This window comes from Mustela erminea, chromosome 3 (genome assembly GCF_009829155.1).
Source record: "Mustela erminea isolate mMusErm1 chromosome 3, mMusErm1.Pri, whole genome shotgun sequence".
Classification (NCBI taxonomy): Eukaryota; Metazoa; Chordata; class Mammalia; order Carnivora; family Mustelidae; genus Mustela; species Mustela erminea.
Window position 1 is genome coordinate 15,049,857 of NC_045616.1, and position 17,770 is coordinate 15,067,626.

The window sequence follows — 17,770 nt, forward strand, 5'->3', positions numbered from 1 at the left end:
AAAGGAAACCATCAACATATGAAAAGGCAACTTACTGAATGGGAGAAAATATTTATCATGTATCTTGATAAGGGATTAATGTCTCAAAGAGATAAATAACTCATATAACTTGGGATACCTGGGTGGCTCTGTTGTTGGTTAAGCCGCTGCCTTCAGCTAAGGTCGTGATCCCAGGATCCTGGGATAGAGTCCTGTGTCGGGATCCTTGCTCAGCGGGCAGTCTGCTTCTCTCTCTACCTGCCACTCTGCCTGCTTGTGCTCTCTCTCTAACAAATAAATAAAATCTTTAAAAAAAATTTACCTAGGAAATCTTTGTCACTGTGGTTAAGTGGATAACTAAATATTGTTCCCATCATAATCCTAGTTATTATCTTAAAATGTTGTATGTCACAAAATAACCACATTTCCTTGTCAACTGCATGGCAGTGAACTCTAATCAGATCTCTAACCATGGCATTTTTCCGTCTTTGTCATTTACAGGATTGTTATTTTACTCTGATGCTTTTGCAAAAGTGTTTTGTCTTCAGAAAGATTCATAGAATGGACTTTGCTGGTAATTTTAAGATCATAAAACTGAACCAGGTAAGAATCACCAGAACTAATGGTCAAACTGACCTGCTCAAACTGACTTGCTAAATCCTGGACTAGAAAGCCAATTAAATCAGGAACTCAGTGCAAAGAAAATGGAGCTCAGGGCAGAAAGGGGATCTACCTATGGCCCTTGGAAACCACGAGAAAGACTGCAAACTCAAAAGGTTTATGGGATACCGCACCTGTTTCTGGTTATCTCTGAAGCCACCAGAAGCCTCCTTCAGTCCAACCACTGCCACCACATCTGTTAAACAATAAAAATGCAACCAAGTAAGTTTGAAGGTCTAATTGGTCTTATTAATTCATGATTCAGGCAGCCTCCAATCTAACAAATACAGAGTATCTTATTTGGAAGTAATCTAGATATTTAATGATTTCATCACTTAATGTAACTTAGCAAAACTTCAAGGTTTTAGATGACCGAAATTTTCAGAGAAACTAAAAAATTCTCCTAACACCTGTCAGGTCACTTACATCTATTTATTTATTTTAAAGATTTTACTTATTTGACAGAGAGAGATCACAAGTAGGCAGAGAGAGAGAGAGGAGGAGGAGGAAGCAGGCTCCCTGCCGAGCAGAGAGCAGAGAGCAGGATGCGGGACTCGATCCCAGGAGTCTGGGATCATGACCTGACCCAAAGGCAGAGGCTTAATGTACTGAGCCACCCAGGCACCCCTCTTACATCAATTTAGATCGCTTGTTTTCACCAATTGTGTTTGGAGCACCTACTTAAACCTCATTAAACATTAGACAAGGTTAGCCATTACCCCCAAGCTATTTTTCTTGCTGACATATCTTGTAAGCAATAGCGTGAACTTACTTGGTAAGTGAACTCAGGTGGAATACGAGTTTTATGGTTAATGTTGAGTGAATAACTTTAATGCCACATCTTTTTCCCAAATCACATGAACCTGAAATTCCCTTGGGTTAGTCTCTTTTATATTTTCAAGAATTTTTATGAACTTGATAGAAGTGAAACGAAGAAGAAGATAGAAGTCTGACGCTTAACTAACTTTAGTAATAGCATCTGGAGCTAGAAAATACTCCGCGTCCACAACTCGCATACAGAGACACACATAAACATGCAGATAGAATAAAGAGAGTTTATAGCTTCCGTTTTAGTTCAAAAGGAATTGGATCTCCGTTGTTTTTCTGGCAGATGGAGTAAGTTAAAGCCACCTGCTCAGATGGCTAGAGCCGTTTCAAATGAGTTTTCCCCCATTTATTTTTCTTGTGGTAAGCATGACCTTCCCGAAGTTTGTGCTTCAACCTTTGCCTCCCAAAGGCACGGGGAGAGAACGCAAGTTACAAACCTTTTAAGAGAAATCGGGGAGGTTTGGGGATAGGTAAAAAGGAACAGGTGAACTTTGAACTCCCTCCAGAGCTTTGCAAGAATGTGTGAGATCAAGACAGTTGCTTTCCTCTCCCCAAGAATGACCTAATGACATCCGAAGCTGAATCACCCACGCAGCATTATCTTCTATTTGCTTGGGGCACGGGGAAGGCCTAAAACATTTTCTCTTAGGCTCTGAATGTCAGCTTTCAGTTTGGCCAAACTTCTGATCATAGAATTATTAAATCCTTTTAAATACCTTGCCAGGTTTCATCGTGGCCAAACCCTAAATGTTTCAGGCAGCATCAAACAGCCCCAAGAACCTGGGAGGGAGGGTGCAAGGGATATCATCAAAATCGATAACCAGTGCCCTGGATTTGGAAAGGTAAAGGACAATATGAAATTTGATTTGTCTCTCCCTGACAGAGATCCATGCAGGAGAGGGGATTCTGGTCCAAAGTCTCATTCTAGCTGACTTCTGCCAGTTTCCCCAGGACCCTATCTGCAGGCTCCGAATAGGCTTTAAAGAAGAGGATGCAACTCTGCTATTTACCAGAAGTTGGCAAGGTATTTCATTAATGTTAATTTTATTTTTCCTGGGCTCAGAAAATCTCCGGGTCCTATCAACTCTGAGAGGAACCCGCACAGGGGCCCTCCTTTGGGGATAGACGTGAGGATGTCCATTAGGCCACTAACGGGGTGGACTCTGGTTTACAGTCTCATAGAGGCAATTCAGACCAAGAATTAGAAGAGCTGAGCATTCAAAGAAAGGAAGGTGGAGGGGGCAGGAGGAGGGATGTCAGGCTTCCGGTCTTTTGTTTTAGGTACCTCTTAAGTCTTCAGTTTTCCTTAGCCTTTTGTAACAAATCTGCCAATGAATCTGCTCAGGAATTTCGAAGCCCTTTGGAGGCTTCTGCATGCCAATTAAAGTAGTTATCCCATTCTGGTCTGTGGATTTGGGAACCCTTGCTTTCAAGTGCATCTCCTCATTGATCTTCTCTGATCGGAACATGCCTCGGAACAGCTGTTGTAATCCTCCCTGAGGGCTGGCAGCAGCTTGCTGGGACCCTTAGCCACAAACTGAGTTCACCCCACATTTCTGTGGGGTGCAACCTGCATTTCTGTCCAGCCACATTTTGGGGGGTCCCCCACTCTGACAGTTACCAAGCCAAGTTCTTGGAACACAAAATTCTAGGCTTTCTTTAATCAAATTGTGGCCATTTCCACAGATCTTTAGAGCTTCTGGGAGCATAGTTTTTAAGCAGGTGTGGTGGAAGGGGGCATCTGGAACTCTTTAGAATTTTAAGGATCCCATTTCTCTGACTAAGCCTTTGAGTTTCTTAAAAGCCAAACTGACCCCTAAGAGGGACGTGCCATGGGCTCAGAGATTGCATGGTATTTTACAATGTACCTCATTGCATGGAAATTTTCTTGAGGTCAGTGGGTGACCTAGTATTACTCTAACCGATCACTGTTGCCCCCGTAGCCAGAATTAGAGGACCCAGGAACCAAGGGGTAGAAATAGAGGCACCACTCAGTATTACCCCTAGAGCCCCACCAGCAAAATGTTCGCTTCTGGTTCCCATAACCTCATGTTCTGCTGGCCCAGGGGCCTTGAGTTCCAGGGGGCAGAATGCTTCCATCTGGAGACACAGCAGTAATTACCCTGAACTGGAGGTTCACATGGCCACTTTGGACTCCTCCTGCCTCTGAATCGACAGGTGAAGAAGGGAGTTACTGTGCTGGCCTAGGTGGCTGATCTGGAGTACCACCGAGGAGAAAGTAGACAGCCACTCCACAGTGGACATAGGGGACCTCTCCGGATGTGTGTCATATCACCAACTCCTGTGATTAAGGTAAATGGAAGAGTACAACTGTCCAGTCCCGCCAGGACCAATGATGGCTTACAGTATTTATGTAACAGGATGTCAAGGAGGAGCATAAACATCACTCAAAAAACATCCCCTCCTCCTCTGGGGAAGGGCTTAGTGAGGTTTTGGTTGTATACAGGATAGTAGCATCACATGAAGTATGACCTTCTTATTGCCTTCATATAGAGCATATGAAGCATATAGAGTATGGCTTAAGGAGATGGTTATGGGTGCCAAGTAGATAAGGGGTGACCTGGTGATGTTTAATTGTATATGTCAACTTGACAAGGGCCCGGGGTGCCCAGACATCTGCCCAGATGTAATTCTGGGTGTGTCTGTGTAAGTGTTTCTGTAAGGACCTATTTTATATTTTTATTTTAGCCAGAGGCTTCCATTGAGGTTAAACAATAACTTTGTTGTTTAACCTTTAAACTGTCCCTGCTCCCCTTCCCCCAGGGGACTTAAAAACAAGTCCCAGAAACCAGCTCCAGGTGTGGAGGCCAAGAAAAACAAGGCTGTACCCACCTGAGTCTAGCCCTGACCTAGGTACAGCCATCTTGGCAAAGCAAAAGCTGGCACCTTGCTCTGTAAGAGTGGGTTAGCATAAGAATGGCCATCATGAGGGCCTGGAAGCCATTTTACTGAGTGTCCCTAACAGGCTGGCAGTTAGGTGGTGGCACCACAGGGACCAAATGTTAAAGAAAAGCAAATAGTTAACTTGCAGAGATCACAATCCTGCAAGACAGGAGTCTCCCTTGGTTTGCAGGTGCTTTACAACAAAAAGGATTATCTCTTCAGTGGCCCAATTTCCAGAGACAAATGGCTCAGTTCCTCAAGGCCTAAGGTCGCCCTCCCCACCATAAAACTGGAGGCTGAGGCAGAAGGAAATATAAATAAAGTTAAATTTCTTCTAAACCTAAATCACACTTAACCGCCAGGATGGCTCCAGGGTGACGCTGGGGTGGCAAAATGTTAAACAAAGTTAAACTGTCAAAGTGGGGCCCAAGATGGGTATGTAGCTATGAAAAAGTGCCTTGAAAATGCTATACAAACCCTTGGCTTGTGTACTCAGGGTCCTTGTTGAAACCCGCTGTGCCGGGCAGATACTTGGACCCCAGCTAGCTGGAAATAAACCTCACTATGTGACTTGCATTATCGAGAGTGTTCTCTGTCTAATTGAGGGGTGGTCAGCTCCGTTCCCTAACATTTCCAGGGGAGATTCACATTTGAGTTGGTAGGCTGAATAAAGCAGATTGCTATCCTTAACATAAGCAGTCTTCATCCAATCAACAGAAGGCCTAGACAGGACAAAAAAGCCTACCCTCCCCTCTTTGAGCTGGGATACTGGTCTTCTTCTACTTCTACTGGACTTGAACTGAAGCATCTGCTCTTTCTGGACCTCAGGCCTCCTGGTCTTCTGTCCAGAACATACACCATGGGCTCTCCTGGTTCTGAGGCCTCAGACTGAAACTCCATGTGGGCCTGTCTGTCTATCTATCTTCTGTTTCTCTGGGGGACGCTGAATACAGTAGTTAAACATCTGCAAATGATGAGAGTGTTTATCTTTAATTCAGTCATGCTTATTTTTTTTCTTGCACTGACGAGTGCCCCCGAAGAGGAACTGATAATTAGAATGGTTTCTCGTTCTGAGTTTAAAGGAAATAAATACCTGAGATGACTTCATCACCAAGTATAATATTTTCTGTAGGCTTTTGATAGCTAACTTCATGAGGCTAAAGAATATTCCTGAGATTACTAAGTTTTTAAAATCGTGAATGAATATTAGATGTTATCAAATGCTTTCTCTGCATCCATTTAGATAATCATTTTTTGCCTCCTCTAATCTGTTAATGCAGTGAATTACGTTAATAAATTTTAAGTCATTAATCTGTTTTCTGGGACAAACCAGACTTGCTTATGAGGTTTTTAAGTATTTCTGGTTTGCAAATGTTTTGACTAGGATTTTGGTCTCTACACTCCTTTGTTTAGCTGAAGATCTTTTTTCTTGTTGTAGCTGTGTTTAGGCTTCATAAAATGAATGATAAAATATTTTTTTTCTACTCTGAAAATTTTTTTTGTGAAGAAGTGTGTTGTACTGCAATAATGCTTCTATATTTTGGATTAATGCAGTGTTACGTGGAAGCTTTCTTGGTTCGTATGAGATTTTTCTCCAGAATATTTTTTATACTTCAGACAAGAGGATCTGAATGCAGGCAAGCCAGCACAGCTGAGAGCAGTCCAACTGGGGACAACAGAACTGTTCCTGACACCACTGTCTCTCGTAGCTCAGTGTGGCTTCCTGCTTTCAATCTGAAACGCTTCTGTGTGGTCTTCCTAACTCACTGACAACAAACTTTCCATCACATTCCTTTTCCAAAGTCCTTTCACCATTTTTTTTTTAAGATTTTTAATTTATTTGACAGAATGAGATCACAAGTAGGCAGAGAGGCAGGCAGAGAGAGAGAGAGGAGGAAGCAGGCTCCCTGCTGAGCAGAGAGCCCGATGTGGGGCTCGATCCCAGGACCTTGAGATCGTGACCCAACCTGAAGGCAGAGGCTTAACCCACTGAGCCACCCAGGCGCCCCTCCTTTCACCATTGTTAAGTGAAGCGCCCTGTCTCTCTGTCTCATGTATATGTACTTATGTATCTAATATCTTATAACATCTTTTAACTGTGCAGTTTTTATTAGGATTGTGGTTTGGGGGAGCACATGGGTAGCTCAGTCAGTTAAGCGTCTGCCTTCAGCTCAGGTCACGATCTCTGGGTCCTGGGATCAAGCTGTGCATCGGTCTCCCTGCTCTGCAGGGAGTTTGTTTCTCTCTTTCTTTCTCTCTGCCGCTCCATGTCTGCTCATTCTCTCTCTCAAATGAATACTTTTTTTTAAAAAAGGACGTCAGGGTGGCTCAGTTGGTTAAGCGTCTGCCTTCTCGGGTCATAATCCCAGGGTCCTGGGATCAAGGCCCACATTGGGCGCCTTGCTCAGTGGGAGCCTGCTTCTCCCTCTGCCTCTCTCCCGCTGCTGTGCTTTCTCTCTCTCTGACAAATAAAATCTTAAAAAAAAAAAAAAAAAGGCTGGTGGTTTTTGTTAGTGTTCTGGTTCTAAACCTGTTTGTGGTCTGAATGGTCTGTTCTAATCCCATTCTTCCCACAATATCTCCAGTTATCTTTTATAAGCATTTTTATGTGACACAAAAATTTTCAGGAATACATACGCTCTGCTCCTGCAGAAACACCTAGATGCATTCCTTGATTCATTTGTGCCACCTGACTATATCCAGAGTCATCAATGGCTTTTCCCTCTGCCTGGGAGATGGCAACATTGCTCCATCACACCCTTTATTCAGGTTCAGGGCTCTGCCTACATATGACCTACCACAGAGGATGTCTGTGCATCCAACTGGATGTCCACGTGCCAAGGGATGCACTTGGACCCCTACCCATACATCATATACAAAAATTCACTCCACATGGATCAAAGTCCAAAACGTGAGAACTAAAACAATCAAAATCTTACAATAGAACCTGGGTGTAAATCTTCCTGTTTCAAATGGGGCAATGGATTCTTAGACAGGACACCAAAAACATGAGCAATAAAACATAGATATTATTTGGGTTTTATCAAGATTGAAAACTTTTGTGTATCAAAGGACCCTGTCAAGAAAGTGAAAGACAACCTAGTGAATGGAACAAAATATTTGCAAATCATATCTCTAATAAGGGTGTGGTATCCAGAATATATCAAGAACTCTTACGACTCTTACAACCACAAAAAGATTGAAAAAAACCTAATACAGTAGGGCCAAAGTATTTAAATAGCCATTTCTCTGAAGAAGCTCTACAAACAAAAAGCCCGTGAAAAGTCACTAGGGAAATGCAAATGAAAATCATAGTATCACTTCACATGCACTAGGAAAATAGAAAAAATATGGAAAATAACAAGTGTTGGTGAAGATGTGGAGAAGTAGAAATCCCTATGCATCGTGGGTAGGAATGTGAAATGGCTCAGCCACTGTGGAAAACATTTTTATAATTCCTTAAAAAGTTAAACATGGAATTATATGATCCAACACTTCTACTCTTAGGTATATGCCCCAGAAAATTGAAAACATATTGTATTAGGGTCTTCACAAAAGCCAGAAATCAGGGTGGGAGGGTGCTGTTTGGAGAGAAACTGAGTAAGATTTACTTTAAGGAATGGCTCACGCAGTTACACAGACTGGCGGGTGCAAAATCTGTAGAGTCGGTCAGGAGACTCAAGACGAAGTGTGAAAGTCATCTGCTATAGAATTCCCTCTTGCTTGGGTGAGACCAGCCTTTTGTTCTATTCAAGACTTTAGTTGATGGGGTCAGGGCCACCCCCATTATTGAAGAGAATGTGCTTTACTGAAAGTCCACCAGTTTGAATCTCATCCAGAAAATACCTTTACAGAAACATCCAAAATAATGTTTGACCCAGCCATGTGACATATAAAATTAACCATCACAAATCCACCCCTTGTCAACACCCATTTGGGTTTCCTTAAACCATACTTACTCTTCAAATGAAGGTAATAACAAGATCATACTTCCATCTAACATGACAACTTAGCGCCCTCGACCCGGAAGGATGACAATCAGCCTCCTTGTCTTGTGCTCTTTCCTTTTTTTAATTTTTCCAGCGACATGCTTATATATCCTCACACAGCCAATGAGCGCATAGGGTGCAGAAGGGGGCAAATCACAGGGGGAGCCTAAGCAAGATGACTGCGCCAGCAACCAATGCTATACGCTTCCTCGTAGGGCGTTCTGCTTAGTCTTACGAGGCAACTTTTCTTGGCAGCTTGCCAGGCGCCATCTTTTAATGGCGGAGGCCGCCCTGGCCAGGGGCCTGCCTCCAACATCTCCCCCTTTTTTCTATTATGGCGGGGATCGTGCCTGTCTTAGGTTGTCAGTAGCAGGAAATACCCTCACCCATCATCAGACAACAGATATCAATGATCTGTGTCCTGTCTTAGGTTGGTATATTTCCCCCACCAATCTTACCTGTCCTTGACTACCAATCCAGCATGCTCAGCCATACTTGGGCAGAAGTGCCTGTCTCGAGAGCTGCCAAGGCTTGCACTATTACGCGTTGTTGTTCCTGTTGCTGTCCCCTCCAAGCAAGCATTTTTCTTGCTAGCAGAATTATGCCTACTAAGAGGAGTAGTACAACACCGAATAGGCTGGCCCATTCCTTTGCAAAGGTGAATGCTCCTTTTAGGATTTTGAGCATTTCTGGGAGGGTTACAGTATCTACTCTGGTATTATTAATCCTGGTTATTTGTATCAACAAATGTTGGCTGTAACTTTGGAACTCTGCAGACCAATTTCCCTGCAAGTACTGGGAGAGCCGTTGGGAGGTATTTCGTATCTCGCTAGTGTTCTTGTAAGTTACAGGAGTAACACAGATTGCTGAAAAAGGTGCTCTACGTCCCAATCCCATTATTTCTCCCAATAGGTCCAATTGTTCTTGTATTAAGTCCACTCTTTGGTTGATTATCAGGATACAGGCTTGCAGATGTGCATTGAGCTGAGTCTGTGTTTGAAGGGCTGCTGCTGTTCCTTCTGCAAGGGTGTTTACCGCTTCTGCAGTTGAAATGGCCACAGCTGCCACGATGGTGGCTGTAATTCCAAAATCCCTCTTCTTCCTGGATGGCACCTCCGGTAGCTTGTCTTCTGGAATGGAAACTGGGATGGGGACCTAGGTAGGAATGCGCATTACCACAGCAAGTGAAAAGGCTGTAACGTTCCAGCACTGGGAAAGATAACAATTGTCTGTGCAATTTAAGTTTTCTGTATGTATACTATCATTAGTTAAAAGAAAGAGGAAGGGTGGAGACATGCATACAGGCGTGGGTTGATATATTTTATCAGTAGCATTATTTTGGCAGTTTACTTTAACTGTATTCTCAAAGGATGCCGTATTATTTTGTTCATAAGAACAGTTGAGGAATTTTCCGCCTGTTAGCATAGACATTGCAGAGATGTCGGTACACACTCCAAACAGGTTACAAAGTAGCCATGCATCAAAAGGGGATGAGGGGTTGCCCAGCGTAGGATTTTGATAGGAATAATTATACCCAGGGAAGGTTGAATTCTTAATAGTAGGGAAACGTGGAGTGAAGGTAAGGCTATGCTTACAGTTGACATATACTGATCGTAAGGTGCTCTCGACCATTCTGGCGGCCATGTCCTTTTAGATGTACATCTAGGCAGCTTAATAGGTTGATAAGGCCCTAAGGCATTAGGAGGTTTTACAGGGGCTAGGCCTTGGATCACAGTAACATTGCCTTTATCTGAAGTATGGTTAAAAGGTTGAAACCGTCTCAAGGTCGGATTGCTAAGGAGGATACAGTCTGGGCGGAGTTCTGCAGATGTATTGAGGTATAGCGAAAAGCAGAGGGTGCCCAACAAGGGGATAGTGATATTAGATGCCTTAGCAATATCATTGGTTATATGAATAGTGGATAGCCCTATAGTTGAGTTGGTAGTAAAGAAAGGAGGGAACAGGAGAGAGGAGTCAGTAACCGGTAAAGGATATGGCCAAGCTTTTACCACCGCCCACAGTTCTCTAGCTTGCGTCTGCCGCAGGAGGAGCATTATTCCCACGATCATCCTCATCCTCTTCAGCGTCATGGTTGGTGACCAGGGGCAGAGCAGCGCGTATCAATCATTCTGGAATCCAAATTGGGGTCTCCTTTTCCTGTGGAAAGACACATACAGACCCCCTACTCCATACTAACACTGGGTCTGGTCCATTCCATTTTCCTGTAAGGATGTCTTTCCACAGGACTAACGGCTTGGGGGGAGCAGCAGCGGCATTCGCATGTCTATCTGCCGCTGATTTACCTTCTTTGTCTAGCGTTAAGAAATTTAAAATAAAAAGAATAGTATTTAGTTTATCTTTTGGGGACCTGAAGGTGTCCCCTATTCCCCCTTTTTGTTTATAAAGTGCATTTTTAATGGTAAGATGTGCACGCTCCACGATGCCCTGTCCTTGTGGGTTATAGGGTATTCCGTGTATTAATTGAATCTCTAGTTGTTGTAGGAAGCTTTTAAAGGGTTGTGATGTATAAGCAGGGCCGTTATCTGTTTTCAGTTGGCGGGGTTTTCCCCATGTCGCAAAAGCTGAGAGACAATAGGATATTACATCCTTAGCCTTTTCTCCTGTATGTGCTGAGGCAAAAATTACGCCAGAGCAGGTGTCAACAGAGACATGAACATATTTTAACTTTCCAAATTCTGTAATGTGTGTGACATCCATTTGCCATATATGATTGGGCAATAGGCCTTTAGGATTAACTCCCAAGGATGGTGTGGGTATCAGAGTTACACAGTTTTTGCAGGAGACTATTATGTATCACGCTTGTGCCTTTGTTATTTTGAATTTAAGGTGAAGAGTCAAGGCATTTACATGGAATAACTTATGATAATGTTTTGCTTGCTCTATAGGGTCCTCAAGGGCAAAAATGAGGTCTCCTCTGGTTAGTGAATCTACCAATCGATTGCCCTCTGACAGAGGACCTGGCAAATTTGTGTGGGCCCGTATGTGGCCAATGTAAAATGGAACCTTTCTATCCCAGATTAAAGTCTGGACTTCCTGTAATGCTTTAGCAATTGTGGAACGAACATTAATAGTACCCACATTCTCAATAACAGAGACAGCTTGAACTACGTATTTGCTGTCTGATAGGTTAAAGGGTTTTTGATCAAACATTTGAAATGCCTTTGTTACTGCAAGAAGCTCAGTCTCTTGAGGAGAGGAGCTGGGAAAGAGAAATGTCCAAATTTTATCCTTAGTAACTATAGCTCCTATCCCTTGTTTTGAGCCGTCAGTGAATATGAGCTTCACATTAGGGAGGGGTTCTCTGCATGTAACCTTGGGGTAGATAACTGGATTGGATAAGCTGAATTGTAACCAGGGATGTGAAGGGTAATGATTATCAAACTGGGCATATGTTGTGGTCAATAGAATGGCCCAGTCATTATCACAGGCAGCCAAGCAGACTATTTGCTCCTGTGTATAAGGTGTTATTATATATTATAGTATCTGGTTGCTTGCCAAAAGCTGTAACACTGGATTTTATTCCTTTAAGTATAAGTTGTGCTATAGCATTTGGGTACCAAGGTAGGACCTTCTTTGGAGAATGAGCTAAGTTAATCCATGAATAGGGCCAACTTGCCAAAAAAAGTGCAGATGGAATCTATCAGCAAGAACACAAAGTAGCAAGGGTTTGGCATAATCAATTCTGTCTATTTGAGCACTTTCTAACCTTTTTTGGACCAATTGTATGGCTGCTCTTGCTTCTTCAGTTACCTGACGTGGGGAAGAGAGGTTAGGGTCTCCTTTAAGCATGTCAAATGAGGGTGTCAATTCCTGGTCAGTAAGTTTTAAGTAAGGTCTGATCCAGTTGATATCTCCTAGCAATTTTTGAAAAACATTCAATGTGTTTAAATGATCTATGTGAAGAGATACCTTTAAGGGTTTAACCTTGGTATCTTCTAACCTAGTTCCCACATATTCCTTGATAGGTGTTACTTGTACTTTCTCAGGTGCTATCTGTAGTCCAAATTTATCAAAATGCTTGAAGAGTAAGAAAAGGGCTTCTTCAATATATTGTATTTTCTTATGACATAACAATATGTCATCCATGTAATGATATAAGATTAACAGGGGAAAGTGTTTTCTTACTTCTTTTAGAGCGCGGTCCACATAGATCTGACACATTGTTGGACTATTGGTCATGCCCTGTGGAAATACCACCCATTCATAGCGTTGATCTGGGCTGGAGTGATTAATAGTGAGCACTGTAAAGGCAAAACATTGAGTATCTTGAGGGTGTAATGGAATGGAAAAGAAACAGTCCTTGATATCTACCACTATTGTGGGCCAGCCAGAGGGTAGGGCTGACACTAAGGGTAATCCCAGCTGTACTGACCCCATGACTTCCATTTTTGAATTGACCGCACGTAACAGTAACAGTCGCCATTTTCCTGATTTCTTTTTTATTACAAAAATGCGCGTATTCCATGGTGACGTGGACGGGCGAATATGACCAGCAGCAAGTTGGGTCTGCTAATGTGTGGGTGACTTCGCACTTTTCTTTTGGTAGGGGCCACTGAGGGACCCACACAGGTTTATTATCTTTCCACTGAATTTTTAACGGTTCAGTGGCCCCTAGGAAAAACCCAGCCCAGGTCCACCTGTTCTGCGAGAAGTGTAATTGGTTAGGGGAATTGGTTCAGGGATGCCCTGTAGCTGTTTCCCAAGGCCTCCCATTCCTGAATAACCAGATTTTTTCATTAGCTGTTGAGCTTCTGTACTATAATATAGGTCTGTGGTCAATTTTAAATCCATCTGGGTTAAGATGTCTCGACCCCATAATGAAATGGGAATCCTTAAGACATATGGTTGTACAAATCCTTGACCTTCCTCATCTTTCCATTGCAGTGTAGCCGCACTGCACTTGGGGCTATGGGCAATTCCTAATCCCCAAAGTGTTTGGTCAGCCTTTTGTACAGGCCAGTCTTTTGGCCACTCAATTTCATTAATGATACTGCGATCTGCGCCAGTGTCTAAAAGGCCAATAAATTTCTTTCCTCTTATCCAAAGTGGGTATAGGGGTCTATTTTCCATGCCTAATGTGACACATACTAGGGGGGCTCCAGATCCGAAACCTTTTTGCTCTCGTGTGATCTTATGACTTTCAAAAAGCTTATGACAACTAGGTAATATCAGGATTTGTGCTATTTTATCACCTGGATTAATAGCTATGATCCCACGAGGGGAAGACACCAAGATCTTTACCACTCCAGTGTAATCAGCATCTATAACCCCGGGATGCACAATGAGCCCAGATAACGCAGTGGAGCTCCATCCTAGCAACAGGCCTACGGTGTTCTCAGGTATTGGACCTCTAAAGTCTGACTCAACCATTTGGGTTCCCATTTCAGGGGTTAATATGAGTCTGGTGGCGGCACAGATGTCCAGTCCGGTGCTCCCTTCTGTTGCTCGCCTTGGTTCGTCGGCGGATGGTGTGTGCGAGCTATTTGCTGAAGCACCCCATACATTTGAGGGCCCTGGGGTGTAGGGCCCCCCTTCCCGTTTTTTGTCTCTCTTGGGGGCAGAGGGTTTCCTTGTATGTCTTTTGTTGAGCGACATTCATTCGCCCAATGGACACCTTTCCCACATCTTGGGCAAATGCCCGGCTTTCTAGGCTCTTGATGGAGCACTTTTCTTTTAGGGCATTCACGCTTGACATGACCTGGTTCCTTACAATAATAACAAACCCCTGGGGGGTATCTTTGTTTGAATTGCTGAATTCCTTGTAACCCCTGAGTTATAGCTGCAGCCATGACCTGTCCCTGAATAACGCTTTCATTGATATCCCTACAAACTTTGAGATATACATTCAAGTCCTTGTTTTTCCAAGGTCTAATGGCCTCCTTGCACCACCTATTAGCCTGCTCGTAAGCTAGCTGTTTTACCAAGGGCATGGCGGCATCTGTATCTCCAAATATTCTGCCTGCTGTCTGTAGCAGTCTCGCTACAAAGTCAGCATATGGCTCATTTGGTCCTTGTATCACCTTAGACAGCTGGCCTTGTAAATCTCCAGTACCTTGAATTGTTTTCCATGCTTTAGTGGCTGCCGCAGATATTTGCATATATACTGCTGGATTATATAATATCTGCGCCTGCTTCCCCATATATTGTCCCATCCCCATTAGCATATCTAGGTCCCATTGAGGATTACCGGCCGCCGCATTTCGAAGAGCTGTATCTTGAGAGTATTCATGCCAGGCTGTTTTCCACATTAAGTACTGCCCCCCTGACAAGGCTGCACGGGCTACATTACTCCAATCCTCCGGGACCAAGTTCATTCCTGTTATAGTGTCCAACAAGGAAACTGTAAAGGCCGCCTGAGGGCCATATTACATTACTGCTTCTTTCAGCTGTTTAACTAATTTAAAATCCAACGGTTGATGATATCGTTGGTTATTTTGGTCCTCTAAAACCGAAAAAGCGGAGGTTAGGCCGCTTCCTCTCCAATCTGAGCCTTTGTCATTACCACACGTGGCACCGCAACTACAAGCTCCTCGGCCCGCCATAGGATTATATGGCGGAGGGGCACTGGAGCCGACAGTTTCAATCGTACAAATTTTGAGCGCACTCGGCGGTCTAACGCCTCCCCCGACAGCTCCTCATCCTCTTCACTAGAACTGCCCCCTGCGATCCTCTTTCACTTCCTCTAGTGCCTCTGCTCCTTCCTGCAGGGCGGGCTCACATTTCGGCTTAGGCCCCACCAAGCAGCCCCGAACTAAGGTCCATATTGCTAGAGTGCCGGGTGGCAAGGGGTTTTTAAGATCCTGCTTCTTTAAGTCTTCCCCTAGGTGATCCCACTGAGGTATATTTAGTAAGCCTTCATCTAGAAACCATGGGATATGTCCTCCACTGTTTTCAGAAAAGCCCGTGCAGTTTTTGTCTTTAGTGGGGTCCCATTAGCTTTCAGCAGGTTTCTCAAGGACCCTTCCAGTCGCAATTTTGACACTTCAGACCCCATACTGTACACACACTAGCGAACTCAACCACACACACACACACACAAACTAACACATTAACATATACACATTAGCAGACATATAATTTGCTTCCTGTTATCTCCCGCTTTGCCGCGGATTTCCCACTTTTTTTTTTTTAAAGATTTTATTTATTCATTTGACACAGAGAGATCACAAGTAGGCAGAGAGGCAGGCAGAGAGAGAGGAGGAAGCAGGCTCCCCGCGTAGCAGAGAACCCGATGCGGGACTCGATCCCAGGACCCTGAGATCATGACCTGAGCCGAAGGCAGCGGCTTAACCCACTGAGCCACCCAGGCGCCCATGATTTCCCACTTTTTAAACGTGGCTAATGTTCCCGCTTACCTGCGGATTACCTTGCAAGAATCCTTTATGCGTTCCCGGGTCTCGGCACCATTTATCGCCTTCAACCCGCAAGGACGACAATCAGCCTCCTTGTCTTGTGCTCTTTTCCTCTCTTTATTTTCCAGCGACATGCTTATATATCCTCACAGAGCCAATGAGCGCATAGGGTACAGAAGGGGGCGAATCACAGGGGGAGCCTAAGCAAGATGACTGCGCCAGCAACCAATGCTATACGCTTCCTCGTAGGGCGTTCTGCTTAGTCTTATGAGGCAACTTTTCTCGGCAGCTCGCCAGGCGCCATCTTTTAATGGCGGAGGCTGCCCTGGCCAGGGGCCTGCCTCCGACAACAACTAACCGGAGTATGACCAAAAATGTGCTAATCTCTCCCCCAGGAGAGGAGGTGAAGTCCTTAAGTGATGTTCACTCTTCTCCCCGGTGTTCATAATTTCAGTACAGCGATCTAAAAAAAAAAAAAACTTAAATATTATGATATAAAGTCAACAAATCTTCTGTTATAATAAGAGGAGAAAGAAAACAAAGCATATAAACATGTTCATATTACAAAAAATGAAATCATGATAATCACAATCCTTGTTTGCATAACTGGTCATGTGGTCATAGTTGGTATTTATAACTACCTTCTTCCACTCCCATTTTATATTCCCTTTCCCCTCAGCAAATTGCTCTTAATCTGGTGACCTTCAAGGGTCTGAAGTCTTGTCTGGATTGGGTTATTTTCCATTGATGATAGTCACAGGTCATTCACAGTGTTGGACAACCTCCACCTCTACATTGTTTCAAAACATCCGACTCATCCCCAAAGAAAACTCTTGTTCCCTTAAGCAGTTACTCCCTAATCCTTCCCTGCATCCAGACGTGGTGACCAGAAATCTACTGTCTCCCTGAATTTAACCTATCTTGGATATTGCACATAAATGCATTTATGTAATATGTCCCCTTTGGGGGCTAACTTCTTTCATTTAGCATAACGTCTTTGAATTTTATCCACATTGCAGCCTGTGTCAGTATTTCATCCCTTTTGCAACCAAATTATATTCCATTGCATGAACCTATCTTAATTGTTTCATTCAGTCGTCCACGATGGACACTTGGGTTGTTTCTAACTTCTATTATGAATAATGTTGCCATGAACATTTGTTTAGAAGGATTTGTGAGGGGGTCAGGTGCCATAGGGGCATGGGCAGGCCTGGCAGGACAACAGCAGAATGGGAGGCTTCTGAAGGCACATGTGCCTCACATTTTTCCAGACAGAACATTCAGAAAGGGTTCAGGGGAATGTCCTTGGGTGCAACTGGGTGTTTCAACAACCTCGTGCCAAAGACCATGCCATCTCACTCACAAACCATATTCCCCACTCTCTTTCGACAAATGAGAAGGTGGACCCAATCCAGGGATCAACAGCTTTGAAGTTAACCATTAAGTGAACCTGAGAACATAGAGTTGTTGTTTTTATTTTTTTAAGTTTATTTATTTATTTGACAGACAGAGATCACAAGTAGGCAGAGAGAGAGAGAAGGAAGCGGGCTCCCTGCTGAGCAGAGAGCCCGACGAGGGGCTTGATCTGAGGACCCCAAGATCACGACCCCAGCCGAAGGCAGAGGTCCAACCCACTGAGCCACTCAGGGGCCCCAAGAACATGAGTTTTAAATGAATTTTGCAATAAAAATCATCTGGTGGTTCGGTAAGAAGGCTAGTCTAAAAATATAGATATATTTAACCTTCCAGCTTTGGGGTTAGAAATATGAAAACATACCGAGAGCAGCAGCCCAAGCCTTAAGTTTCATTTAGTCTTGTCAGTTGAACTCGCTGGAACTGAAATTACGGACTCAGAAGTAAATGTTGTTGAGCTATTTTACGATGGGTTATGTGAGCAGCCCCTAGTCTCCTGTGCTGTGTGGACTTGGGGGGGTCACTGTACCTCTCTGGTTAGGCTGTGTCATTTGTTAAGGTGAATAAGAACCCCTTTGCCACTGCACGAGGCTGAATTAATTATAATGAATTTTCCTTTCTTCA

General features: G+C 43.7%; 1 long non-coding RNA gene and 1 pseudogene across 1 annotated transcript; one reads left to right on the plus strand and one right to left on the minus strand.

Moving 5' to 3' along the window:
- Positions 1-480: 480 nt before the first annotated feature.
- On the plus strand, positions 481-4,182 carry LOC116585924. Its single transcript, XR_004283808.1, has 3 exons — positions 481-861; positions 2,351-2,491; positions 3,534-4,182. It is a non-coding gene; the product is annotated as an uncharacterized LOC116585924 (long non-coding RNA).
- A 3,947-nt stretch (positions 4,183-8,129) lies between these two features.
- Positions 8,130-15,867, minus strand: LOC116587162 (annotated as a pseudogene).
- Between the last annotated feature and the right edge of the window lie 1,903 nt (positions 15,868-17,770).